The 27823-nt window shown below is 49.4% G+C and overlaps 1 protein-coding gene across 12 annotated transcripts in view; it reads right to left on the reverse strand.

The window, feature by feature from the left end:
* Positions 1-27823, reverse strand: part of DLG3 (discs large MAGUK scaffold protein 3) — a 1213683-nt gene that overhangs the window by 233691 nt on the left and 952169 nt on the right. Inside the window, exon 1 of one of the 12 annotated variants that reach the window (XM_069209609.1) lies at positions 18636-18867. The exons of 10 other annotated variants lie outside the window; for them this stretch is intronic. The gene's annotated coding sequence lies outside the window, so the exon portion shown is untranslated. Of the gene's footprint in view, positions 1-18553; positions 18868-27823 lie in introns of those variants that run through there. One more of the 12 variants, XM_069209619.1, reaches the window with a different exon arrangement.

Genomic DNA, 27823 nt, shown 5'->3' on the forward strand with positions numbered 1-27823 from the left:
TGTTACATGGCCATATTCGGAGTTACCATGGTGAAGCTACATATAGGTAGTGACCTATATGTAGTGCACGCGTGTAATGGTGTCCCCGCACTCACAAAGTTCAGTGAATTGGCTCTGAACAATGTGGGGGCACCTTGGCTAGTGCCAGGGTGCCCTCACACTAAGTAACTTTGCACCTAACCTTTACCAGGTAAAGGTTAGACATATAGGTGACTTATAAGTTACTTAAGTGCAGTGTAAAATGGCTGTGAAATAACGTGGACGTTATTTCACTCAGGCTGCAGTGGCAGGCCTGTGTAAGAATTGTCAGAGCTCCCAATGGGTGGCAAAAGAAATGCTGCAGCCCATAGGGATCTCCTGGAACCCCAATACCCTGGGTACCTCAGTACCATATACTAGGGAATTATAAGGGTGTTCCAGTAAGCCAATGTAAATTGGTAAAAATGGTCACTAGCCTGTCAGTGACAATTTGGAAAGAAATGAGAGAGCATAACCACTGAGGTTCTGATTAGCAGAGCCTCAGTGAGACAGTTAGTCACTACACAGGTAACACATTCAGGCACACTTATGAGCACTGGGGCCCTGGGTTACCAGGGTCCCAGTGACACATACAACTAAAACAACATATATACAGTGAAAAATGGGGGTAACATGCCAGGCAAGATGGTACTTTCCTACAATGACCCTGAACATCCTCCAGCAGCTTTGGAACTACAGCCCTGGCTCAATCCATCAAGGCATACATGAGGCGTCCCACAAGACAAGTGATGTTGGCTGATTTCAAAGCCATTCTACCTAAAGAAAAAAACGTCTTCACAGACTGCTCCATTTTCTTCGGCTCCCTGTCAGCTGGAGAAGTTGGGAAGGACCCGGGAGTCAAATTTGAAGAACACAAAGCTTGTACCACCAAGCTTTCAGGGGTTGGAGGACTGCTTAAAAACAGAGGACCCCCTGGTGCAGTTTTGTACCTTCAGGCAATAGGGTGAGACACTGCCGGAGGAGAAAAAGGTTTCTGCAAAATGTCTTATACAGGTTCAGTCAAAGGGTCATTAAAGGTTAAAAGTGGTTCCGACACCGAAGAAGAATGAAGTAATTCTGTTAGTAAGTTAGGCATACGTTCTGCTGTAGGAAGGAGAAACTCCAGCATGTCAGCTGCCTTTCTTATCACAGGATATGAAGTGACCTCAGGAGGAGCCATGCCATTTGGTGACAATTCCCATTCTGGGGACGTGTCCAGACCACTTGCCAAATCCACGCCTTTAAAGTCAGGATTATGTGACAAAATCTAACCTTCCCCCAAGTCAGGATCCTGCTGCGGCCCGAAATATTGTTTTTCCTTGAGAAGCCATCAAATTTCTCTACAGCATCTATGTCTCGACTCCAGCAGAAGCGCCGGAGACTGAATCGGCACAGATTTCAGCACTGAAGATTTGGAAACCGGAACGTCCAATGCCACAGAGACTGGAGTTGGACAATGCAGCGCCAACATGGAGCCTTCCAACGTCAGTACATGTGCAAGCGCACCGATGACTTCTGAGTGTCAGTCAGTGAAGGAGTCACCTTTCTTGGTGCCCGAGAATGCCAGGGTACCTGGGTCATCGGCTAAAAAGGCAGGATTGGAGCCTTCTAGAATGGCGCCAGGAAGCCTCCCAGGGAATAAGACATCAGACTCATGAGGCCCACAGGAGCACAAGATGAAGTCACAGCCCTGGTAAAAATGCTTTACACAGCATTGAGGAAGCTGGAAGGCTTTGTCTCTGGATAATCTGCGATCGACATCCGACCTTGCACTGTCGACAGGGCTTGAACCCAGACTTCCTCAGTGGAGACATTGTTGCAGAAGAACAGAGGACAATGGTTTTCTACCCTGAAACACTGTTAACAACAGATACTTAAGGGAGAGAGGAAAAACCACATTATGCGTTGGAGGCACAGAACCAGTACGCCGACAAGGACTTCTTATGGCTCCTATGACGTCAGAAGGAGTCAAGTGCAGAGCTGTGGCATTGTGATATCCTCGTCGATGTGGGAGAGCTATGGAGAAAAGTTTCTGGGGAATGCTGGCGCATTGGGATATTCAAAAGGTGAGGAATCCACAGGCAGATGTATCAATAAGAATTACAACTTGCTTTGGGCCTTCCAACTTACATACTGAGATCGACTGTTTCTTTACACACAGCTATATGGTGCAAAATTCTGCTGGGGGAAACAAAGGTCTTTCTCCATCAATCGCTACACATAATAGATTGGAACAGTCATGCTTGTTGGCCTCAATTTTATTTTTATTGTATATTTATCTTATCTACCATTACAATCCTTTAAACTGAAAAATGTTCCAGCAAAACTAGGATCCAAATTGATATTCTTTTGTAAGCTAATGACATTGTATTGTTTGATCGAACCCCGTCAGGCCTACAAAGAATTTTGACAGAGGTGACTATCTACGCTGACATTCTTTAGAGAGGAACATTTGAAAAACAAAAATGCTAGCCTTAGAGGGGAAAATTAATGTTAGAGCCCTTGAGGCAAGAAAAAAACTTGAGGTTGTGAATAAATATTTTTAGGTAGAATCTGCAAACAACTTAAGTAATAAATCCCATTTGTGCCAATTAGACGGTAAAGCTCTGGCTCAGACTGGTTACTCACAACAACCAATACATAAGCCACTGGACAGAAGACATTTCAACCATCTACTGAAAACTGACATAAATAAAATCCTCCCAACCTAAACTATGCACTAGAATATATTCTAATGGTCCATTTAAAATATCTAAAAAGGGAAGATCTTAAGCAAACATTTTCAGCAATCCTTGTACATGCACTCTGGTTAGAACTTGAATTATATAGTACACGTCTAAGCACCTGCTAGGAGTTGTTCAATAGGGTTAAGATATACTACACACACCTGTAAAATCATTAAGAGATCTTTTATACAAGGACTTGGTCAGGAACTCTTTGAAGCAAGGTTTTTTCCCCCCATGAATTTAGAAGTTGCGCTATGTAAGTTCAGATGAAATGCTGACCTGCTCAAATTGTGGGCCGCAGGACAACTGCAATAATATTTCTGAAAACCCAAAATCACATAGCTGGGCTACAATCGGGATACGGAACACGGTGGAAACGTTGTACAAAACTCTACCTTCAAGTATACTATTTGGTCATGTTCACCCTATCTCGCACTTTCTATTTAACATTACAGAAGACGATTATGACAGTTTAAATCTGTAGTCTGTCGCTTAAATACCCGATAGGGAGATGGGCAGGTCATCTCTCCGACTCATTAAATTATGATCTCTGTTAGGCAGGAAACCAAGATCTGTTCCATGTCTTGCAAGCTTGTGCAACATTAACTGATTTTAGAAGACAATATTTATGTCCATTAACTGCTAACCATAATATCAATGCACAGAATGAACCAACTCAACTCATAAAGCATCCTCTGAACAGTCAAGCCTATTATATTGTGTTTAATGTTTTAGGGGGGTTTCTAAAATATTTTTAAAAAAATATTTGCACACAATTTTATATCTTGAAATAACAAATGGTATTTTATATATTAATTACAGTAATACTATTGACCTCTGTCAATTTTAATAAGCTTGACTACGTCCAGAAACTTGAACGTACAGGTCTTAGAAACCTTAAGATAGGGTTGCTTTACCTCAAGCATTTCGGTTTTTCATCTTTTACTTTTTGAAAACAGTTTGTAAACAAGCACTGTAAACCCAACAGACTGGCACTTGCATTATAAAGGCAACATCCATTGGCTTTCCCAAAGGGTTTTTGTTAACATTGGCAAAGTTCCCACATCAATAATGTTTTATTTGAGAAAAAAAAAACTAAAGTGACAAAGCAAGCATTGACGAAGTCAAAAGGCTGGCGGCCATTTCGCGTTAGAATTGTTTTCCAATCCAGCAGTCAACGGACTGCATTACATTAGACACTGATATGTTTGAGATTGCTGCATCATTTCCTCCTGCAGTCACCCAGTCCAAGCATTCAATATTTTAGTAGGATTACTTAAAAGGTGATAGGTCATTCTATATTATAAGGAACAAAGGGTCATACTGCAAGACCAGTAACATGGCGCATATATGCGGCTTTACCACCATAACGATGAACTCACCACATATAAAAGGATCGGCTAACCTGAAGAAATCGCAAATACAACAGGGTTTTTATTATTTAGCGAAATCTGCCTTCAAGTTGTAAAACAGCCAATCAGGCAGCTCTATAATAAACTATGCACCCAGACTGCCCTCTTCAAACCACAACTGAGGAACAAGAGCTGACTAACCTGTCAAGAAGGCTAGAGAGTGAAAGAGTTTTACATACGAAGACAGACAGCTGCTCCTAGGGATGGGCGACATGGAGGACGTGCAGTAAAGTGGCAAACCAAGAATGAATGTCTTAATACTGTAGGAAATGCTGCCAGGCTATAAACGGGATTGACAATGGAGTGCTTGATTTCTGGACAGACTCTGGTGAGAAGCCAGTCACTACTAGATTGGACTAAACCCCAGACTGGTGAGAAGCCGGTCACTACTAGATCAGAACAAACACCAGACTAGTGAGAAGCCAGTCACTACTAGATTGGAACAAACACCAGACTGATTAGAAGCCAGTCACTACTAGATTAGAACAAACACCAGACTAGTGAGAAGCCAGTCACTACTAGATTGGAATAAACACCAGACTGATTAGAAGCCTGACACTACTAGATTGGAATTAACACCAGACTGGTGAGAAGCCAGTCACTATGAGATTAGAACAAACACCACACTGGTGAGAAGCCAGTCACTACGAGATTAGAACAAACACCAGACTGGTGAGAAGCCAGTCACTGCTAGATTGGACTAAACACCAGACTCTGGTGAGAAGCCAGTCACTACTAGATTGGACTAAACACCAGACTGGTGAGAAGCCGGTCACTACTAGATTGGAATAAACACCAGACTCTAATACTAGTCGCTTTAATAGCGTTGCTGCAATAGCCGCAGACTCCGCTAAAGTCTGCATAACGTGTAGATTGTTTTTTTAGTTCAAAGTTGTTGTAACCCATGTGCCACAGTGCAGTCCGGAGCCGGACATTTCGCAAAGGACAACTTGTCAAGTTTTAGCCGTGAACTGCCACATTAAGGCATTTTTAAAAGACTAGCTGTCACAGACGGCGTGAATCTCCCGACTGATGAAAGTCAAACATTAAATGCTTAAATCCAGCTCTGACGAGGTAGATGGAACAATCTATTCTTCATAGGGGTTTTCTTTCACTATTTAAGTTTACACTCAAAAATGTACAAAGAGTGCGTGTTATTCAGTCTGACACTCGGACTTTAAAAGAATCCCAAGCATTTTGCATCAGTTTTAAAATACATTCCAATGAGACACATATCTAATGAATACGTATAACTGCACTGTTTTTCAGGGCAGTTACATAAATCACAACACCACTGATCCTATAATGTGAGCACGGTGTAATTCATAAACTGAATAAAATATGTTAAATGTAACGTAGGTAAGCGGAATAATTGAGCCACCCAAAGTTGGCTTGTTTTCTCGCCTATAGAGTATTTATTTTATACAATCTACTTTAATCTGGAAGTGAAAACAACAGAGATAATGAAATTATGTGCTAGGCTTCTGGGCACGACATTAATTGTTGATCAGGAACAAGGAAATGGAGCTGTTGGTTCTGAATAGTTTTCTTGACGATATCTGTGCATTCTTAATAAATCTGAAGTCCCTTTTACGTCAACAAAAGGTGCTAACAGCCATCCAATGCCACATGGCTTGTCCTGAATCGCATTATATGTTGAAAAATCCACCTTTCCTTGCTGCAAAACCTACCTCTGCTATATAATTTGGTCCTCGGTTACCGCATACTTTGAAGCCCTGCTAAGATACCAGTAAGAACCATAAACTCTCCCTGAAATGATCAATATGAATAAAAGACATCTTGTGGGAATCACCCCAGTCATGCCAAGTGTCTAACACAAGACCCTCTACCTACTAGCAACCTCAAAGGGTAGCCGCGTTCATAGAAGGGCAGAGCTAGATCAGATATACTACTGCAGATGATCGCAGATAGACCCTCAGCCCTATGAGAAGGACCTCAACCTACTAGCAACCTCAAAGAGCAGCCTCGTTCACAGAAGGGCAGAGCTAGATCACAGAAGATCTACTACTGCAGATGATTGCAGATAGACCCTCAGCCCTACGTGAAGGACCTCAACCTACTAGCAACCTGAAAGAGCAGCCTCGTTCACAGAAGGGCAGAGCTAGATCACAGAAGGTAGACTACTGCAGGTGATTGAATAGAGGGCTACATGAAGAATCTTAGGCCCATCTACTTCAGCTCTGTCTGCTGGGCCCTCTTACGGAGGAAATCCCGAGGAGCTTCACCCACAGCTACATGCTAGGATGCAACACGGACAGCTCGGAGCTCAGCCGCGGGTGTACACAATGGACGCTGTGAAGCAAGTATGAAAAGCGCGGTCACTTGCAGTCTGAAGAGCGAGACTCGAGGGCAGATCATATCCTGCCAGCAAGAAAGGCACGCGGGTAACAGCAATGAACAACCAGCAGAAACCTAAGTGAAACAAGAGACATCACCCTCACGTGTAACCAGAGATCCTCCCGCTGGAACAGAGCACGCTTCGGACCCACGTCACACATCAAGGATGAAGGAGTTACCCGTGAACGGGCACTCAGTGGTTAACAGGAAAGGCACAGCTCGGAGGCTCTGAAAGGTGAAACCTTCCAACAGAGCGGCGCAGTCGGGTCCTTTGCATCGAGTAGGACAGACATCCCGCGAGGTGTCTCCTGGGGCTCTAGGCACACGGTAACACCCTGAAGACACACCTCTGAAAGGCTCCCCCAGAAAAACGGATGTTTCTCTACGCAAAGGAGAATACAAGTGGAAGAAGAAGTGTCCCGTGGAAGGGCTAGTGTAACTCAGTCTTTATCAGTGTGCCAACAGGCCCACAAACACACGGGGCGCTCCCTGAGGCGCATTTAAACCACGAAGGAGCTCATGAGTCCAGGGGCCAGGACTGGAGCACAGGGCGTTAGAAAGGGATGACCTGGGGAGTGCTTCAGTCACCAAAGGGCAGGGACATCTTAAGGATGTGCGAGCCCGGAGTCAAACGGTTTTCGGGGCCTCTGCTGGAATCAGCTTTGAATGTACGAACGTATTTTAGCTCTTTCACGCCCTACTTGGCCAGATCACTGAGAGCACAGGCAGACTTACCGGAAGTCTAAGTGTGTTTACATCTAAGATTCAAGGATATAGACGCGTTTTCACGGTTGTAACAATAATAATCAAATAATCTCTGTGACACCCACAGATTTATCACATGCGACGTCCTGTTTTGATCTAAAATAACTTTTTATTGATAGTTCATTAAACAGAATACTTCTGCAAAATATAACTCATGAACTCACACATCACCCACACTAAAAATAAATGAAAGGTATTTAAAACAATATGTTTAAGAATTATTCGAGACCAAGGCAAGACTGCCTGAGGAACAGAGTTGGCTCTATCAGGGGCCCCTCGATGGGCCACTGTGCCCCCCTTGAAACGTCTTGAATGGAGGGACAGAGCAGAGCGTGAAGGAGAGGGGGTCGGACAGCGGCTCATCGGGGCTTAGAGAAGTGCTCCCATCTCTTTCACAGGTGCCTTCCTTGCCATGTTCACATGCGCATGATATACAAGTGCAAGAATACACTGCACAGGCACTTTAAACGGTGCGCGCGTTCGGCCTGTCCCAATACATCAACGTATTCATTTTTGTGGCAGGTGGTAACTTCTAAGGCACCAGCAGAGCCCTTGTGGCACGGTGGTACCGTGGAAATGTTCTCGACTCTGCCATCATGTGCTTGGATGAGGCCCCGGAGGCCTGTGCCCTAACAGGACACACCTAATGTCCCTCCGAGGGCCCGGCTCCGAGGGCTACCTGCTTCTAACCGGAAGCGAAGCAGCATTAACCCACGCGCTGCATTCTGGGAATGTGAATGTCAAACAGGCCCACTGCACAGAGCCCCTGCAAGTATGGGCCGGGTACATTTTCACTCATCCAACAGCGGGCTCAGAAGGGCACCTGTCAAAAACATTTCAAACCTTTTTATGGGTAAAGAAAAAACATTCCAGCTGGCAGAGATGACAAAGGGGAGTTATTGCTCCTAATATTCAAAATGTGGTCTATAGCCAAGTTCCAGCACCAGAACTAGGAGCCCCCTGTGAATCCCACGCTGCTTGACCGTGGGCAGGTTGTGGTTTCATTTCTTTCACTGCGAACATTAAGCAGATGTAATCGCGTAAAGTGCCGTATTCTGAAGCCGAGGCCGCATCTTGAGCATTTGTTAACCTTGGCGTTCAAAGGCATGCAGCGCCTAGAGGCGCGGTCCACAGCCGGCTCAGAGGAGCCCACCCTCCGAGGGCAGGGGTCTCTGCCACTGGCGGCTGCTGGTACCTCCGAGGGATTAACTTCTTTCTAAGGGGCAGCGGCGGAGAGGCTGCTCTCTGTGGCTATGGCGTCCATGATGGAATAGAGGACACCCACGATAGGGTGACCAGGCGTCCCGGTTTTTCCCCAGCTGTCCCGGCAGATTTCGGGAATTTTAGCTCATGTCCCCGTTTTTTGGAGGGCCAACTCAAAACAGTGAGCGGTGCCTTTCTGTGTTTTCAAAAGCAGGGACAGTTAGAAGCTGCTATAAGAAAGCAAATTAATTAACAGACTTAATACTGGATTCAAAAATTGCATTTTATTTACGTGCTTAATGTCTCTTCCGCAATTCTACGCTGACGGGCGCTGGCATTCTGTGCACTCAGTTGAAGTAAAATTGTAGTCCTTCATCTATTGTTTTTTAAATGTCCCGGTTTGGGCTTTAATATTCTGGTCACACTGACCCACGATCCATTGCTTATTCGTGCACACGCCGTGCCACACGTGCAGAGCTAGGTCGGGCCCGCATCCCTGTGTGGTTCCCAGAGCTTGGAAGGTCGGTGCCAGGGAAGCCTCGGCTCGCCCACCGCACAGAAGAAGGTGGCACCAGAGCTTGGAAGGTCGGTGCCAGGGCAGCCTGCGGCCTCGGCTCGCCCACCGCACAGAAGAAGGTGGCACCAGAGCTTGGAAGGTCGGTGCCAGGGCAGCCTGCGGCCTCGGCTCGCCCACCGCACAGAAGGTGGTGGCGGCCGGCGGGTTCAGCGGCGGTGCACTTTGTTTTATTTAGGCCCCTCGGCCTGATGCATCACAGCCCTGGCACTTCTGCTTCACGCCAGGATTTATTTTAGGAAGCAGGCACCCCTTCCAGCAGACGCGGCGGGCCCGGAAACACAAGCAGACCTCTCTGCCCCAGGGAGGGCCGCTTCAGGAAGCAATACTTCCAGCAAGGATAGCGCCTAGCCCGGTCACTAGGGCAGCGGCACCAGGCGGCGCTAGGGAACTCTCCTACAGTCAGCTCCGAGTGCGAGCGCCCACGGCGGCGTCTGCAGCTCCGGGGCTCTTCACAGGCACCCCGAAACAAACAACTACGTACAGGCAAAACTGTTTACAAGCACCCCCCGAAGCGAATAGCTGTTACAGCGCCCAGTGACGAACGCAGATTGTAGGATCTGAAAGGAGCCTAGAGGAGCCCGAACACCTCTGGATCCCGGGGAGCACCGGAGTACACGGGGCCGCACACCCCTCTCCCCTGCATCCAAGGAGCCTGCATTGACTTGCCTCCCACAGCTCCCACCACAGCGCAGGGTTTCTGCAAGAACTCGAGTGACGGCCTCCCCCAGGGAGAAACCAAAGACCCCTTGAAAACAGCCCACTGTCCGGGCCTGCTCGCCCAGGGGACCCATCAAACCATACAACCGAAAACAAGGGTGCCTCGGCCGCACAAAGCCCAACAACCGTCATTTATTACACACTAACCACATACCACCGAAGAAAACAAGGAAAGGAAACTGGAGAATAATAGTCTTTGTTGGGATCCCAGAACCCTAACCTGTTTGTCTACAAATAGGGAGGGGTAGGAACTACATTAACAGGAAAATAAATAATGCTCTAACCACATAATAAGCAGTGTAAACTTAAAGGGCAGAGAATACTTGACGCCAAAACAGCCTTTAATCATAAGAACATGGCTCCAGGGCCCCGATCTGTGCACTGTGTAGCCTCGGCACCCCACCACGTGCACAAATCCTGCGAGGAAGGGGCTGAAACGTGCATGACAAGGACATTCTGCAACTTCCAAATCAAGCCCCGCTTTCGGATGGCGAGATGACTCCACAGGTGCTCTCAGAACAGGTGGCGGATGTATCAAAGGGTCTTACTCATTCTGTCTAGGGGAAAATACTTTAGTACATATGGCCCCAGATGCAGAAGCCAGGCAGAGCTCACCACGAGTGCAGTGAGCGGGCGCCACACTAGTGACTTCAGTCCTACAGGGTCAGGTGTACAGTATCTGGGCCCTGTGTGTCAGCAACAGTGTGCCTGGATCTGCGCAGAGTATCTGGTTCCTCTAGGGTCTGGCAAAGCCAAGATTCAACTGCCACATTATTCTACCCAAGTGCAACAATGACAAACTGGCCTTAAACAAACTGATACCCATATAAACAAAAAAGGGTTGTAGGAAGGTGGCTCTGTAGATACTATCTCAAAGTAAGAGATAGTGTGCACAGAGTCCAAGAGTTCCCCTTAGCGGTAGATAGTGGCAAAATTAGATAATTCTAATGCTCTATTTTGTGGTAGTGTGGTCAAGCAGTCTTATCAGAGGGTAGTGTTAAGCATTTGTTGTACACACACAGGAAATAAATGAGGACCACACACTCAAAGACTTAACTCCAGGCCAATAGCTTGTACGTAGAAAAATATATTTTCTTAATTTATTTTAGAACCACAAGATTCAAGATTTGAGGTAAGTACATACAATGCAAGGTACTTTACACAGGTAAGTATAGAACTTTGATTTAAAACAGTAGTACACACAGTTTGGGTAAAAATGGCAATAAGCTATTTTAAATGTGGACACAGTGCAAAAATCAACAGTTCCTGGTGGAGGCAAGTTTGGTTAGGTTTCTCAGGTAAGTAAAGCACTTACACAGTCACTTTCGTGGGCATAGGCAGCCCACCATTGGGGGTTCAAGGCAACCCCAAAGCCACAGCACCAGCAACACAGGGCTGGTCAGGCGCAGAGGTCAAAGGAGGGCCCAAAACACATATGCGCCTATGAAGAACAGGGGTGCTAGTCTGCTTACAGGTAAGTACCTACGTCCTCAGGGAGTAAACCAGTTTTTTTTTTGTAGAGCAACAGGACACACAAGCCCACAAAACACCCTCAGCAGCACAGGGGCGGTCGGGTGCTGTAGGCGTTGAGTTTGCAATTGAAATCAATGGAGGGACCGGGGGGTCACTTAGGCGATGCAGGCAGTGCACGGGGGGGGGATTCTTGGGCCAGCCACAGACTGGGCTAGGATGAGGGCCGGCTGCTGGTCACTCCTGCACTGGTAGGTGGTTCCTCTCGGTCCTGGATGCTGCGGGCGCAGTGCTTGGTCCAGGCATCGGGTTCCTTTGTTACCAGGCAGTCGCGGTCAGGGGAAGCCTCTGGATCCTCTATACAGGCGTCACTGTGGGGGTGCAAGGAAGTCAACTCAGGGTGTCCACGTCGTTGGAGTCTCCTGGAAGTCCTCTCTGCTGTGTTGGTTCTCCTGAACTCAAGCCGGGGGCATCGAGTGCAGAGTGTGAAGTCTCACGCTTCCAGCGGGAAGTGAGAGTTCTTTGAAATTTGCAAAGTTGTTTCAGTTTCTGAACAGTGCCATTGTTCTCAGGAGTTTCTTGGTCCTTTAGGTGCAGGGCAGTCCTCTGAGTGCTCAGAAGTCACTGATCTAGTCGGATGCGTCGCTGCTCAGGTTCTTTGAGTCTGTAGACAGGCCGGTAGGGCTGGGGCCAAGTCAGTTGGTGTGTCCGTCGTCTCTGTGGGGCTTTCAGGACAGCAATCCTCCTCCTTTCTTCAGGTTGCAGGAATCTTATTTCCTGGGTTCAGGGTCGCCCCTAAATTTAGGGGTGTGTTTAGGTCAGGTGGGCAGTAGCCAATGGCGGCTACACCTTCTTTGTGCCTCCTCCCTGAGGAGAGGGGGGCATATCCCTATTCCTATTGGGGGAATCCTCCAAACTCAAGATGGAGGATTTCTAAAGGCAGGGGTCACCTCAGCTCAGGGCACCTTAGGGGTTTCCTCCTTGTTTTTCTCATTATCTCATCTGACCTTGCCGCCAAAAGTGGGGGCAGTGGCCGGAGGGGCGGGCATCTTCACTAGCTAGGATGCCCTGGGGTGCTGTAACAAAAGGCATGAGCCTTTGAGGCTCACTGCCAGGTTTTACAGTTCCTGCAGGGGGAGGAGAGAAGCACCTCCACCCAGTACAGGCTTTGTTCCTGGCCACTGAGTGACAAAGGCACTCACCCCATGTGGCCAGAAACTTGTCTGGTTGTGGCAGGGTGGCAGAAACTGGTCAGCCTAGCACTAGGACTGGTATTCAGGGGGTGTCTCTAAGATGCCCTCTGGGTGTATTTTACAATAAATCTCACACTGGCATCACTGTGCATTTATTGTGCTGAGAGGTTTGATACCAAACGTCCCAGATTTCAGTGTAGCCATTATTGAACTGTGGAGTTCGTAATTGACAAACTCCCAGACCATATATTCTTTATGGCTACCCTGCACTTACAATGTCTAATGTTTTGCTTAGACACTGTACCTGCATAGTGCTCATGCAACTATGCCCTCACCTGTGGTATAGCGCACCCTGCATTAGGTTTGTAAGGCCTGCTAGAGGGGTGACTTACCTATGCCACAGGCAGCGAGAGGTGGGCATGGCACCCTTAGGGAGTGCCATGTCGACTTAGTCAATCCACCCCCCCACCAGCACACACAAGCTGTGAGGCAGTGTGCATGTGCTGAGTGAGGGTCCCCCGGGAGGCATAATACATGCTGCAGCCCTTACAGACCTTCCCTGGCATCAGGGCCCTTGGTACCAGGGGTACCAGTTACAAGGGACTTATCTGTGTGTCAGGGCTGTGCCAATTGTGGGAACAAAGGTACAGTTTAGGGAAAGAACACTTGTTCTGGGGCCTGGTTATCGGGGTCCCAGCACACTTTCAATCATAACATGGCATCAACAAAAGGCAAAAAGTTAGGGGCTTACCATGCCAAGGAAGGCATTTCCTTACAAGGGTCTTTCAAAATCCTAACATGAGTGGACTTGAAGTCAACATGTCATTCATTTGGTTAAACCAATAAGTCTTCCTTGGTGTAGTGAAAAGGTGTACATTACACTGGGAGTTCACAGGCGTGCTGTTTCACTCCTGCAATGTTTGTGCCTAAGGAATTGGAGGCTACAGCTGTGGCGAGGGAAGTAATTGGGTTTACACAGCGCATGTTTCAATTGCTAATCCACACAATGTGACATTTGGAGGGAAGAGGACAGCGTGACTTTGGCCATGTGTGTGGTAAGTGCACAATCAGCACTTGGATGCAGCGGACTTATGCAAGGTATGATGAATTATTTGGTCATTTTGGCGACTGTGTAGCCGTAATCCCTCATAATACCACCAACAAAAAAAAAATCGAGAAATTCACAAACAAAATGCATATATTGCGCACCTACAATGAGAGCCTGTGAATTTTGAATCCAGTCATGCCTAGTTTCTATTATTTGATGAGCAGATCGTATAACTACAAATCACACTTGTTTTTTTTTTAAAGTTTTACTTAACTGCACCGTGATTAATGAATACCAATGATCACACAGAGGTGAAGGGTCGTGCAAATGCCGCCCCGGTGATCTGCTTGTGCGAGCCTCGCACACAGATGGTAGACTTGTGAAAGCAGAGTTTGCAGACAGTTAATGATTAGCACTCGTTCTCCTGTGCCGAAGCGTCTGCCCACAAGTGCAGACGGGGGCGAAGGGCTCCGATCTGCAGTTTCCCCCACATCCTTTCATCTAAGAGCTAGAGCGGCCAGTCTGATTGATGTACACGGGCTGCTACATCCGGCGAGGGCCACCTTTCAGCTGACTTATGCGTCCTGCAGGCCAAGAAACACTGCAGAAGCCGGTGCTGGGAACCCAAACGTGGGAAGAAGCCGCCGCAGACCGAGAGGCCGTCCGCCCCCGCTCAGTGTCAATGTACCTCGTGGAGGACAGAGTCAAGGCGCTCCCAGCTTGCCCGGGCACCCGAAGGGCACAGCTGCCTACCCTCTCTGCACCTTTTGGGCCACACTGAGGACAGGTCGGTGCAGGCATCGGGAGCTTTCGGCGAGTTTCAAGCGCCAGCTCGACATCACAGACAAACAAGAACCAGTGAAGAAAAAAGCTCGTGATAATGCTGCAAAACTTCACTGTAAGCCGGCTGCGATAAAAAACCTAGATGGCAATTCAAGCCCATCAACTTGACGTCCACTGCTTCGGCAGCTCCTGCCAAGTGACTGCATGTACCTACCACTCATTCGGCATCCCGGGTGCCTGGGGAGCCATTCAGCATCCAGGGGTACCTGGGGAGGGTGTTCGGGCTTTTAAGCTCTGACTTCCCCACCTGTGCATCAAAAGCAGTAAAAATTGCCAGCTTAGTTCTAAAAGTTTATTTTAAAAACAGAAAACTGCAGACCTTAGACCGGTCTTTCCGTGACGACTAGGCCAATAGCCATGCATACTGAAAGCATAAAGCGCTTGGAAAATATAGGGGTTTGTAATGCACTGCTGCACAAGTTTCCGTGCGCCATTACAAAAATGTAACTTTTTCAGACGAATACATTGCACACATTTCCTCAGGACCCCCAAATACAGCTACAGAGGCCACAAACTGCCCTAAAACCCGGAGCCCCCTCTATTTCCCAGATCAGACCCACGCTTAGATGGGGCTTTGGGAGAGGGCTATGGTGCTGGACAGTCACATGGCGCTCAAGTCACGCATCAATGCTTTCTGACAGTTTCAGTCTAGCGCCCCTTCACCTAACAGACTAATAACATAAAATACCAGAATACAAAGTTTCTGAAAGCACGGTCCATGGATACCGAGAGCCCCCATGCACACACTCATTGCAACTATTGCACCATCTTTCTGAGAAGCACAGGTCTTTTCCCTTTGAAATGGAAGAAGTGCGGCTCTTAGTATCGGGGAGTACCTGCCTAGTGAAAGCATTGGGGTGGGTAAGCACATCCCTGTGTTGAGGACAGGGCTGAATGGAGGTGTGGCTGAGTGTGAGGCGTGAGGGCGGGGTTCAGAGGAAATGACACCGCTGAGTGGAAGTCTGAGTAGGAGTCTGGCCCACAGTGGCAGGGGTGGGTGGTGTGGGGAGCAGATGGCTGTGTTGAGGGCAGGGCAGAGTGAAGGCAGAGTTGAGTATAGGTCTGTCTGTGAGAGTGTGTTTGGGGGTAGGGAGAGATGCATGTGCTGAGAGCAGGGTTCAGAGTGAAGGCAGAGTTGAGTATAGGCCTGGCTGGGAGAGTGTGTTGGGGGGAGGGGGCAGGGAGAGATGCATGTGATGAGAGCAGGGTTCAGAGTGAAGTATAGGTCTGGCTGGGAGAGTGTGTTGGGGGGAGAGATGCATGTGCTGAGAGCAGGGTTCAGAGTGAAGGCAGATTTGAGTATAGGTCTGTCTGTGAGAGTGTGTTGGGGGAGAGATGCATGTGCTGAGAGCAGGGTTCAGAGTGAAGACAGAGTTGATCATAGGTCTGGCAGGCTGTGTGTGTGGTGGGGGGTAGGTGGAGGCTCTTATGTTGAGAGCAGGGTTCAGAGTGAAGGCAGAGTTGAGTATAGGTCTGTCTGTGAGAGTGTGTGTTTGGGGGTAGGGAGAGATGCATGTGCTGAGAGCAGGATTCAGAGTGAAGGCAGAGTGGAGTGCAGGCCTGGCTGGGAGAATGTGTGATGGGGGTAGGGAGAGATGCATGTGCTGAGAGCAGGGTTCAGAGTGAAGGCAGAGTGGAGTGCAGGCCTGGCTGGGAGAATGTGTGATGGGGGTAGGGAGAGATGCATGTGCTGAGAGCAGGGTTCAGAGTGAAGGCAGAGTTGAGTATAGGTCTGGCTGGGAGAGGGTGTTTGGGGGTAGGGAGAGATGCATGTGCTGAGAGCAGGGTTCAGAGTGAAGGCAGAGTGGAGTACAGGTCTGTCTGTGAGAGTGTGTGTTTGGGGGTAGGGAGAGATGCATGTGCTGAGAGCAGGGTTCAGAGTGAAGGCAGAGTGGAGTGCAGGCCTGGCTGGGAGAATGTGTGATGGGGGTAGGGAGAGATGCATGTGCTGAGAGCAGGGTTCAGAGTGAAGGCAGAGTGGAGTACAGGTCTGGCTGGGAGAGTGTGTGTGGTGGGGGGGTAGGTTCTTATGTAGAGGGCAGGGTTCAGAGTTGATCATAGGTCTGGTGTGTGTGTGTCGGGGGGGCTGTGTGTGTCGGGGGGGGGGCTGTGTGTGTCGGGGGGGGGCTGTGTGTGTCGGGGGGGGGCTGTGTGTGTCGGGGGGGGGCTGTGTGTGTCGGGGGGGGGCTGTGTGTGTCGGGGGGGGGCTGTGTGTGTCGGGGGGGGGCTGTGTGTGTCGGGGGGGGGGCTGTGTGTGTCGGGGGGGGGGCTGTGTGTGTCGGGGGGGGCTGTGTGTGTCGGGGGGGGGCTGTGTGTGTCGGGGGGGGGCTGTGTGTGTCGGGGGGGGGCTGTGTGTGTCGGGGGGGGGCTGTGTGTGTCGGGGGGGGGCTGTGTGTGTCGGGGGGGGCTGTGTGTGTCGGGGGGGCTGTGTGTGTCGGGGGGGGCTGTGTGTGTCGGGGGGGGGCTGTGTGTGTCGGGGGGGGCTGTGTGTGTCGGGGGGGGCTGTGTGTGTCGGGGGGGGCTGTGTGTGTCGGGGGGGCTGTGTGTGTCGGGGGGGCTGTGTGTGTCGGGGGGGCTGTGTGTGTCGGGGGGGCTGTGTGTGTCGGGGGGGCTGTGTGTGTCGGGGGGGGCTGTGTGTGTCGGGGGGGGCTGTGTGTGTCGGGGGGGCTGTGTGTGTCGGGGGGGCTGTGTGTGTCGGGGGGGGCTGTGTGTGTCGGGGGGCTGTGTGTGTCGGGGGGCTGTGTGTGTCGGGGGGGCTGTGTGTGTCGGGGGGGCTGTGTGTGTCGGGGGGGCTGTGTGTGTCGGGGGGGCTGTGTGTGTCGGGGGGGCTGTGTGTGTCGGGGGGGCTGTGTGTGTCGGGGGGGCTGTGTGTGTCGGGGGGGCTGTGTGTGTCGGGGGGGCTGTGTGTGTCGGGGGGGCTGTGTGTGTCGGGGGGGCTGTGTGTGTCGGGGGGGCTGTGTGTGTCGGGGGGGCTGTGTGTGTCGGGGGGGCTGTGTGTGTCGGGGGGGCTGTGTGTGTCGGGGGGGCTGTGTGTGTCGGGGGGGCTGTGTGTGTCGGGGGGGGCTGTGTGTGTCGGGGGGGGCTGTGTGTGTCGGGGGGGGCTGTGTGTGTCGGGGGGGCTGTGTGTGTCGGGGGGGCTGTGTGTGTCGGGGGGGCTGTGTGTGTCGGGGGGGGCTGTGTGTGTCGGGGGGGGCTGTGTGTGTCGGGGGGCTGTGTGTGTCGGGGGGGGGCTGTGTTGAGGGCAGGCTGCAGTGGCTCTGGCAGGGGGTGAGGGTAGGGTTCAGTAGTCTGAGAGGCAGAGTGGAGGTCTGGCTGTGTGTATAGTAAGGGTGGCGGTGTGTGTATAGTAAGGGTGGAGGTGTGTGTGTGTATAGTAAGGGTGGAGGTGTGTGTGTATAGTAAGGGTGGAGGTGTGTGTGTGTATAGTAAGGGTGGAGGTGTGTGTGTATAGTAAGGGTGGAGGCGTGTGTATAGTAAGGGTGGAGGTGTGTGTGTATAGTAAGGGTGGAGGTGTGTGTGTATAGTAAGGGTGGAGGTGTGTGTGTGTGTATAGTAAGGGTGGAGGTGTGTGTATAGTAAGGGTGGAGGTGTGTGTATAGTAAGGGTGGAGGTGTGTGTATGTATGTTAAGGTCCAGAGGGGGTGAGGGTAGGGTTCAGTAGTCTGAGAGGCAGAGTGGAGCTCTGGCTGTGTGTATAGTAAGGGTGGCGGTGTGTGTATAGTAAGGGTGGCGGTGTGTGTGTATAGTAAGGGTGGAGGTGTGTGTGTATAGTAAGGGTGGAGGTGTGTGTGTGTATAGTAAGGGTGGAGGTGTGTGTGTATAGTAAGGGTGGAGGCGTGTGTATAGTAAGGGTGGAGGTGTGTGTGTATAGTAAGGGTGGAGGTGTGTGTGTATAGTAAGGGTGGAGGTGTGTGTGTGTGTATAGTAAGGGTGGAGGTGTGTGTATAGTAAGGGTGGAGGTGTGTGTATAGTAAGGGTGGCGGTGTGTGTGTATAGTAAGGGTGGCGGTGTGTGTGTATAGTAAGGGTGGAGGTGTGTGTATAGTAAGGGTGGAGGTGTGTGTATGTATGTTAAGGTCCAGAGGGGGTGAGGGTAGGGTTCAGTAGTCTGAGAGGCAGAGTGGAGCTCTGGCTGTGTGTATAGTAAGGGTGGAGGTGTGTATATAGTAAGGTCCAGAGGGGGTGAACCAGAAGCGAGTGGCGGGGGCAGGACCCGTACCGTACCGTGGGTGGGTTTTGAGTGGAGGCCAGGTCACCGCGGGGGGTACACGGGTTTGGAATACGCAGAGCCGTGCCCCCTCCTCACCTGCCGCCCGGGGGTCCTCTTCCTCTCCGCGGGCCGGAAGTCCTCCTCCTTCACTCCTCCCGCCGCCGCCGCTCGCGCCTCCCGTGGACTCACCGGCGCGTGCACATTAGGCGGTACGGGGCGCGCGCCCTGGGAGGAGGGGGCGGCGACCCCCGTCACCCCGGCAACGGGGGCAGCGTCACTAACGCTCCGGCCCCGTGGGCCAACCAGCGCGGGGCGAAGAAAAAACAAAAAGGCAGCCCGAGAGCCCTCCCCCCGCCTCACCTCCCATCCAAAGTCCCAACGGCCGAGCCCGGGCGGCGCGTGCCGATCCCAGAGGTAAAGCTCACCTTGGGCCAATGGGAGAGCGCGGAGAGTGGAGCGCGAGGCGCCGGCCCCGCCCCCCGCGCTGCCGCCGGTGGGATCCAGGTCAGTCCTGTCAGGAAGAGCTGCGAGGCGGACGCGTCCGGCCGCAAACTTTCCACTCACTGACCCGGTGCGCAGATACCATCGGCTGCCGTACGGAGCAGCGGGCAGAAACCCGCGAAAGAAGAAACAAAAACCCGCCGGGGCCTTGCGCCGAACCACCGGGTTTCTTTGAAAAGCCGCCACGCTTTAGTGAAGCTCTGCGTCGCAGTTTTGTGAATTCGTCGTCGTCCGCTACCAAACTCTGCCTCCCACCACAGCTATCCCGGGAGCAGCCAGGTGCCCACCGTTTACCTCGGGGCTTTAAGTGGGCCGGGTCCTGCCGGGGCTCAGCACTAAAAAGCAGGCGCGGAGACGGCCTGTACCTGGCTCCCCGTTGGCGCCCCCACCCCCCGGTACCACCCTCCACGGCCTCCGGGGCGACTGCTGAGAGACTCGTTAGTTATTTCACGGTCTATTTCATAACTGAAGCAATCACAATATTTTATACAACAAAACTGTTGTACCTGTCTTATGCAACCAACAGCCATTGACCAAGCCAATAGCCCTGGCTTGTTGTACGTGTAATGGTACTTGTATCTCTGGACACCATGCTAAGCGCAGGTTTTGGCTTCGGTGTTTAAGGCGCGCCCCAATTATACAGGACTCGCCCCCGAGAGACGCCTAAAGCCCCGGTTTACCTACTCTAGGGTTTTCCTTTCACAGCTCATTGCTATCAGTTGTGTTAGTACCATCTCGTTTTCTTAAAGCAGATCAGAACTACATCTCCCAGAATGCACCGTGGTGACCTTCCGGCTGGACCCTGTCCGGTCACTGCCTCACACCCCTGGCGGGGAGGGGGCAAACGACCAACCCAGGGGAACAACTGGGTCCCCGTGCCCTGGGGCGAACCCCTGGCTTTGTTTCTGGGCCCAGGCCTGCCTGCCAGCGTGCACCAGTGCATGGTCAGCCTCTGTTTCCCAACCCTGGCCTTTTTTTCTTCATAAAACCACAGATGATGTCCAGTGGAAAACAAATGACTGCAGGTGGTGGGGGGGGGGGGCTGTCATAGATGCATAAGGCCCCCCCCAAACTCCGCATGTGCCCCCTAGCAAGTGCATCTGAAAGGAGCTGTCCCAAGGAGTTGCATACGACTTTGTTTTATTTAATGCTGCTCAGGAAACTGCTGAAAACGTTTCTCCTATCTGTACGTGAACTGTTCCAAAACTGTCAATTTTGCTGGGCCGCTACCTGTATATTTGCCAAAATTAGTATTTCACTACCCCCGCCCTAATATCCACAGCTCATCTAAATACAAAACATTGGATCTGTGAATGTTATCGGTATTCGTGCCAGTAAGGTACAATAGAGCTATAGAAATGGTTTATTTAATGAATGTTCTGCTTATTTTTGAGTTGCCACTTAATTCGTTGATCTAGCACCGCCTTTTCTAGCCTCGGCTGTGCTTACAGTTGACTGACATCACGTACTACTATCACTGCGCGATTGAAGCAAACCAGACTACAAGTCCCAGAACGCACCAATTCGCATAAGGAAATGCCGAAACCGGACTAATTGCAAGTTTTTTTTAAATATAGAGCAATATATCCTCCTTATATTTTTCAACGGCCTCTTTTACTTATGAAAGCTAGAGTTTGGTGAAAGAAGCCATTCAAGCTGAACTGTCTATACGTTTTCTGTGCACAATTATGGCATTGAATCTCATCTGCCAATAGAAGAGCGAGACACGAGTTCCCTAACAAAAAACGGATTTGGAGGAGAGAAAAAAAACGCGCCGTCAGTTTTCCAGTGCACACAAATGCTCTGTGTTATATTACACCGAGGAGGAAGACTGTTGTAGAGGTCCAGCGCCAGTTCCTCTTTCTGAAGCATACAAGATCAAAGGCTAGTAGAGCTGGAACGAAGTCACTTCACTTGGAAACTGGTTCTTGCTAGTTTTCTAATAGCTAGCTTCTATGACTGACTGGCCCAGCCCAATAAGCGGTGGATAACTTAACAAAAACACACCCCTGCTGCAACTTAAGTTCTGTCTTCTGTGTCTTCCCAAGCAGAAAGGGTTACATCCGTGTAATTATATAGCGTTTACTGAGATAAGACTTTACTGTTAGCGCACGGAAGACACGTAGGCAGTTTATAACAGTCTCTGCCTACCCACTTTCCCAGGTAGGGCCTACCTGCAGGTCTGTTTGTGCTGCTCAAACCCCTCCCGCTCAGGAGCACCGGGCATCTGACTTACTGACCCCGTGCCAGGCCCACCATCCTTGGGGATCCACAGATTTCCCAGTGCACCAGTGTGCCTCTGCTCAAAACCTGGCTGGACATGCAGCACCTTTGCCCTGGGCTGACAGTCTATCAGCAGTAGGGACACCATTGGAGAAAAGTGCTGCTTTGTATGACAGATGAAGGAAAGTAGCATCTTACTGCCATAGTTGCCCCAGCGTTTTGCCTGGTGTCAGTATGTTTAGACTGTAGTACACTGGGATCCTGCTAACCAGGACCCCAGTTTCAGTGTTATCTCCCCTAAATGTAGTTGTATGGTAACTTTTACATCTCACAATTCGCACACTGGTGCACCCAAGTAAGTCCCTGCTATATGGTATTCGGATACCCAGGACACTGGTACACCAGGGCTCCTCAATGGGCTGCAGTATGTATTGTGCCACCCATGGGGACCCGTGAAAACTGATTACAGCCTGTGTGAAATGGTGCCTGCACATTTCACTCCAGATGTAAGGTTTGCCTTATATGATGATCACTGCACTCTGACCATATGTCTCCCCTAGGGTAGGCCGTTCAGCCCAAGGGCAGGGTGCATAGTTGTAAGTGCGAGGGCATCCCTGTATGAGCAGATGTGCCCCTACACACCCCAGACTCAATTTCCTGGGCTCTAAGTGCAGGGAACCCACCTAAAGGTACAGGGTTCGATTGGAAAGGCGGGCATACAGAAGGTGCCTTAGGGCTTGATTTTTTTTTTTTCCCCCCTCCCCATCAATGTCCAGGCCTGCTCTTGAGAAGCTGACCAGCCCCTGCCCAGCACAGATTATCGCGGCCCACTGTCCTATATAGAATGACATTGGACAGGCCACAATAGGCACAGCATGTGGTGTGTGTTCCCGCCCAGGCCTTAGGGGATGACAGCGAGGCCTCGCCTCGGGAGATGCTGCTTCTTAGCAGTGGCTTCACTCCCCTTGGAAGGGAAAGAGGTGGGGCAAAAAACTGTATTCTGCTTTTGTCCCCTGTAGTGGTTGCCCACACTCCCATTCATGGTAGCAAGGCATCCTTGCTGCTCTACCAACCTCCCATCTCAAACCCAGAATTTAACCAGAAAGCAACCCTTGCTTTATCAGGTTTTTTTTGCAGATTTGGCACTTAATTGAGAGGCTTTGTTAGCAGATGCCCTTGGCAGTGAGTTTTATGGCTTAGTGTCACATCAGTGTAGCTTTTAAATAAACTTAGTCAAAGGAAGGCCCCCACAGAAAGTTACTTTTTCAGAGAGATCAAATGTTTGATCATGTACTCCTTCCTTGGATAAAAAAGTCAAAGCCCTTGTAAACAGTGTTCACACCTGCAGTTTACTGGCACAGTGATTGCTGCCTGCTGGGGTGTATTGATATAACGAGGACCACTGGAGGTAGGAGAGGGCCAAATTATATAGTAGGTTTGAGTAAATTATGCATCAAGAAAAGGCAAATTCTTTGGCATAGGACAGCACATTTTATGATAGTGTTAGTTCATTAATTTGTCTTTTTTTTTACCACATTTGTTAAGTGTTTGGGCATTGGTTTGACCTCATTAGTACAAGTTTGACACTCAAATATAGAAACAAGGAACAGGTTTACTGCGTGCCATATGTGTTTCTGCATTTTAGGTGAGGTTTGGTTTGCGCTAGAAACAAGATTTTTTTTTTTTATGTGGCAAATTTATATGCGAAAAACGCAGCATCTACACAATCGCATAATTCCAGTGGCCATGGGGATAACCTACAGGCTACATCCTGGACAGTACCACCCAACTATTCTTCTTTGTGAGAACAATGTATTATGGTATTAAAAACCATCTGTTAGGTACAGTGCTACAAAATGGCAGAAAATTCACTGGAATGCAGTACGTAACAAGTCAAATTGTATGCACGTTCCCTTTCTTTTTCTGCCTTTTTCAGTAACTCTCTACCTTTTGCCACTCTTGCACCAATGCCTGTAGCTCACTTCATTTGTCCTCAAACATAGACCTGTCCTTTTAATCACAACATCGACACAGAGATTAATTTGTGCAGATTGGTGATAGTGGTTGGCACAATCGCTCATTTTTGGACACCAATGCTTATTTTTTTTTATCATGAGGGTTTGACCAGAGCAAGAGAGAAAAGCAGATAGGGGAGGGAGTTGGTGGTACAGTCATAGGGAAGCACTGACAAAGGAGAAAGAAGAGGAAAATGAAGCTGCAAGAATGAAATAGGCAGAAAGAGTGGGGTGTGGGGGAGGGGAAAAGTGAGATATGGTGAAACTAAGTCTTGGTTGCATTCGTAGTGAACAGCCCTGCATTCAGCAACTTCGACCAAGAGATTCGTATCGAAAATCTGAACCCCTTCACACATACGCGTGTGTGTATATATATTAAATCAACACATTTTGTTTGTATTTGTGGTTTGCCTCTTCCACTACAGAGCCAATGGCGAGGGCCCATAACTTCCAGCCTTTTGTCCATGCTGCCTCTTCCACAAAGCACTCACAATGAGCATCACCCTCTTGCATTCCAGAGGCCATGAGCACAGTTTTGTTTCCATCTTTTTGTCCAAGGTAAGAGCGTCTGCATTTTTTAAATTAAAATTGGGTAAGTCTTTGCATCCAGAGAGTATCTAGTCACTCTTCAAATCTAATTTCAATATTGATACCACTCCCCAATTTCAGCTAATTAAATGTCTATCATCCCCATCATTATTAAAAGGAAGAGATTCACTGGTATCATCTTATCTTCATTGCTCTGTATATATAAATACAATCCATACAAATTTGAGTCTTTTTCTACCAAATACCATTTATTATGCAGCATATGTATGAAAAAGTAAAATACTATTTCAGGCACCCCTTCTAATTTACACACTTCTACTGAATAAGACTTGGTAAGGGGAGACAAAAGCAGCAAGCAATATTAATTTTATCCAGTAGTCCACGTTCCTTCCCAAGCACTTTCAACAATTATCAACTTTGTACACGTTTTGGCTCCTCATTTGTTGCCTTCGTCAGGCCATATATGGATTATGGCATAATAAACAGGAGGGTATGAGGTATTAAGGGGCACATGGGATAATGAAGATTCATGGACCTCAAGGTGAGCATCTGGAGAAGTTTCAGTCCTGACCAATGTTACTTGCCATACAAGCAATCCTAGCCTTTCTTTACCATAAAGTTCTTCTAAAATGATCACAAAAGGTTGCAGTTCATAAATGTGGCCCACTTTTTGGGTTTGGGTGCCTGGGCCTATATTGGTTTGCAAACCAACCCTGTTAATTTATGTAATGGACACTGATCAACACAAGTTGTCCAACTGCATAATGGCTTCACCGAGCATAGGCATGTTTGGTATCAAACATGTTGAAATCATGAAACTACACTGTTTCCAGTGCTAGTTGCATGATGCCATGTATTCTTGGGGTTACCTAGGTGATCCCCCAAAGTCTGTCTGTACAGCCTTGCAGGGTCTGCATGCCAGCCCCTGTTGCTGCCGACAACCCCAGACACTATTCTGCCCTCCTGCTGCTGAGCCTTACTTAGACAGGAGAAGGCAGAACAGGATTTCGTGTAAGATAGAGGTGCAACCACCTCTTTAAAAATAGGTGCCTCTGAGCGCCACCAGACTGGTTTGAAGGGCACATTTGCTGCCCTCCTTGCATAAACTGGTTTGCACCAGTGCAGGAACCCCTGGTTCCTACTCTGGTGAGAACCCGCACAAAGGACAGGGGAGTGACCACCTCTCTGTCCAGCTCCTCCCGTAGGCCACTTGATTTTGCCATCTTGGAAATAAGATGAGCAGAAGCCCCTCGGAGTATGATTGGTTAGTCCAGCTGGGTGACGTCCCTGACCCCCTCCGATAGGTGGGTCACCAAGTTCTACATTCTGTAACCCTTGGCTGTGCATCCTCCAGAGTCACAGGGACTCTGCCTCCACTTAGGAAAGCAAGAAGGAATCTCCCTTGTGGTGAAGGAGTCTCTCCTGCTGTCCCAGACTCTGAGACTCTACAACACAGGTGGTGGTTCTACAGCTCTCCAGAGGTCCGGACCTAGCTTCCTTGCAACTCGGAAGTCTGTTTTCCCTCACTGGAGCTGCTTGAGTGGAGCCCCTGTGCACCGCATCTGTCTGTCGTTGCCAAAGCTTGTTGGCTCTTCACTCTGAAGACCTTCTAGCTCCAACAAGCCCTGGCCTGCAGCACTCCCCAGCTCCAAGAACAACATCCTCTCTGCGACGTGGGTAACCCTCTTTGCTGTTGAGGTTTCCCTGTGACTGCTGCCAGAAGGTCCTGCTTGAGCTCCATCGATTCCTGCTGGGACTCCTGAGTGCTGGCCCTGACCTATCTGCCAAGGTTGGGTCCCTGGACCTTGCTGGTCCCCACAAATCCTGCAAATGCCATACAACGGTTCCCTGCATTTGCCAAGGCTTGTTGGTGGTCTCACTGACCCCTCTGCAATTCGACAACCCGTGTGGGACAGCTCGTGGATGACCCCTGGAATCATCCTGCATCACCTGGACTCCACAGCTGCACTTCTAAGTCCATAGTCCAACAGGAAATCATCTCCGAGAAGGGTGGGCATTGCCCTTCTGCACCGCCTGGGGCACCTCTGGGTGGTCTGGACTCTGTTCCTGCTCTCCTTAGGTCCTCTTCTTCAGGAATCCATGTCTTGATTCTACCGACTTAGTCCATGGGTCACAACAGCAGCTGGACAACTGAGGTCCCCATTGAGTTTAACAAGAGGTTATGATGCAAATTCACCCCTATGCACCTGGGATCCCTGGTGTAGGTACTCCACTGTTCTGGGTATCTACCGGTGGGGGCACTGTCTAACCTCCCATGTCTTAATGGGTTTCCTTGGGGTCCTCTGGAAAGGGTCCTAAACCTCAATAAATCCAACCACAACTTCCCCATGTTATCCTATGGAAATTGACCTGAGATTACAACTCTGCACACAGGCGACTGGGGAATCTTACCCACTTACTTTTTGGAGTTTTAGTACTTCCCCAGTTCTTAGGGTCCTTGGGTGGCGTTGTGGATTGGGAGTGATTTTCACGTTCCTTTTTTTTTTTTTTTTTTTTTTTTTTTTTTTTTAGTATATGGTTTGACCCACTCCCATAGGAGCCCATGTTATTTTATGTCTTTACTTACCTATATTTTTGTATGCTCATATCTCCGATTAGGAGATACACCAAACTTACTTCTAGAGTGTGTGTTACAATAAATAGAACATATTTTTCTAACACTGGTGTGGTTCTTTCATTTGTGTACATCACTGATTGGCCTTTGAGGTATTTGCAACCACTTTACACCCTCATGGATAAGACTTAGCTGCTCTCCACAGCTACCCTTTTGAGAGCTCGGGTTATCTAGAACCTTCTACACTATTACTAAGGGTTGTGTAACCAATCACATTGGATTACAATTTCTTTATAAAATATTAAAGAGGAGATAATTTAGAAAGATGTCCTGCATCACCCCCCAATGTCCACAATTATAGTAACTGCTATTTTTCCTTCTACAAAGTGACCAACAGCTTTCGCCACCTTATCTACCACCTACTATTTATGTACATACACATGTTCTGTGATTAGACCAACTGGGCTGGCGAGAAAGCTTGCCAGTTTTGTCAGCAAGCTCTGTGGCACTTTCAAATATACCATCATAATAATGTGCCTGGGGCCTAAGTAATCCTCAGCCATGTGTACATCTTACATTCAGGTGCACCTAAACGGGGTATCCAAGGCCTGATTAACACTGAACCACTTGTGCATCTTATATCCAGGTGAGTAGGGGTATCCGAGGCCCCGCAACCCTCTGCCACTTGTGTTACATGCAGGTGCACCTATCAAGCGTATCTGAGGTCCGAATAACCCTCAGTCACTTGTCGTTACCCTTGTTGAGTGCACCTGGATATGTCTGTGGCCTGAGTAACCCTCAGCAGCTTGTGTATGTTACATTCAGGTACACCTAACAGTGGTACCTAAGGCCTGAGTAAATCTCCGCAAGCCTGACGGGGGATTGAGGTCAGAGTAACTGTTGGATGTCTGTGCGTCCTGAGACTCTGCGGCTGTCGTATATTTCAGTTGTTTCTGTATTCTAGATCCCGTTAGACCTAAGAGGGCTGGCTGGCTGTCATCTATTGAACCTCTGGTAAACTGAGCCATCGGTAATACTATATCATCTTACATCTGAGAGGACCAGACAGCAGTGTTTGCTGCCCCAGTAACTTTCTGCGACCTCCGCATTCTACATCTGGGTGGACCAGGGCGCGCTTCATAGGGTGGGCCTAAGTAGCTCACAGTTGTCTTTGCGTCCTACTTGGAATTTGACCCACCAGGAGTTGCTCGCTGCCTGTGAAACAGTGTGCCAAACTAAGCCTTAGCTGTCCATTTGCCTGCACCGAAAAGTGATTTGAGGTCTGATGGTTATTAGATACCGCTACCGAGAGGACTCTCATAGGGTACTTACCACTACTTAAAGAGGACAGGTGTGTTCGAGGCCCAGGTCATTCATTTCCTGCCTCGGCACCTCACACAAAGTCCACCAGGCATGTAATG

This window comes from Pleurodeles waltl, chromosome 2_1 (genome assembly GCF_031143425.1).
Source record: "Pleurodeles waltl isolate 20211129_DDA chromosome 2_1, aPleWal1.hap1.20221129, whole genome shotgun sequence".
NCBI lineage: Eukaryota > Metazoa > Chordata > Amphibia > Caudata > Salamandridae > Pleurodeles > Pleurodeles waltl.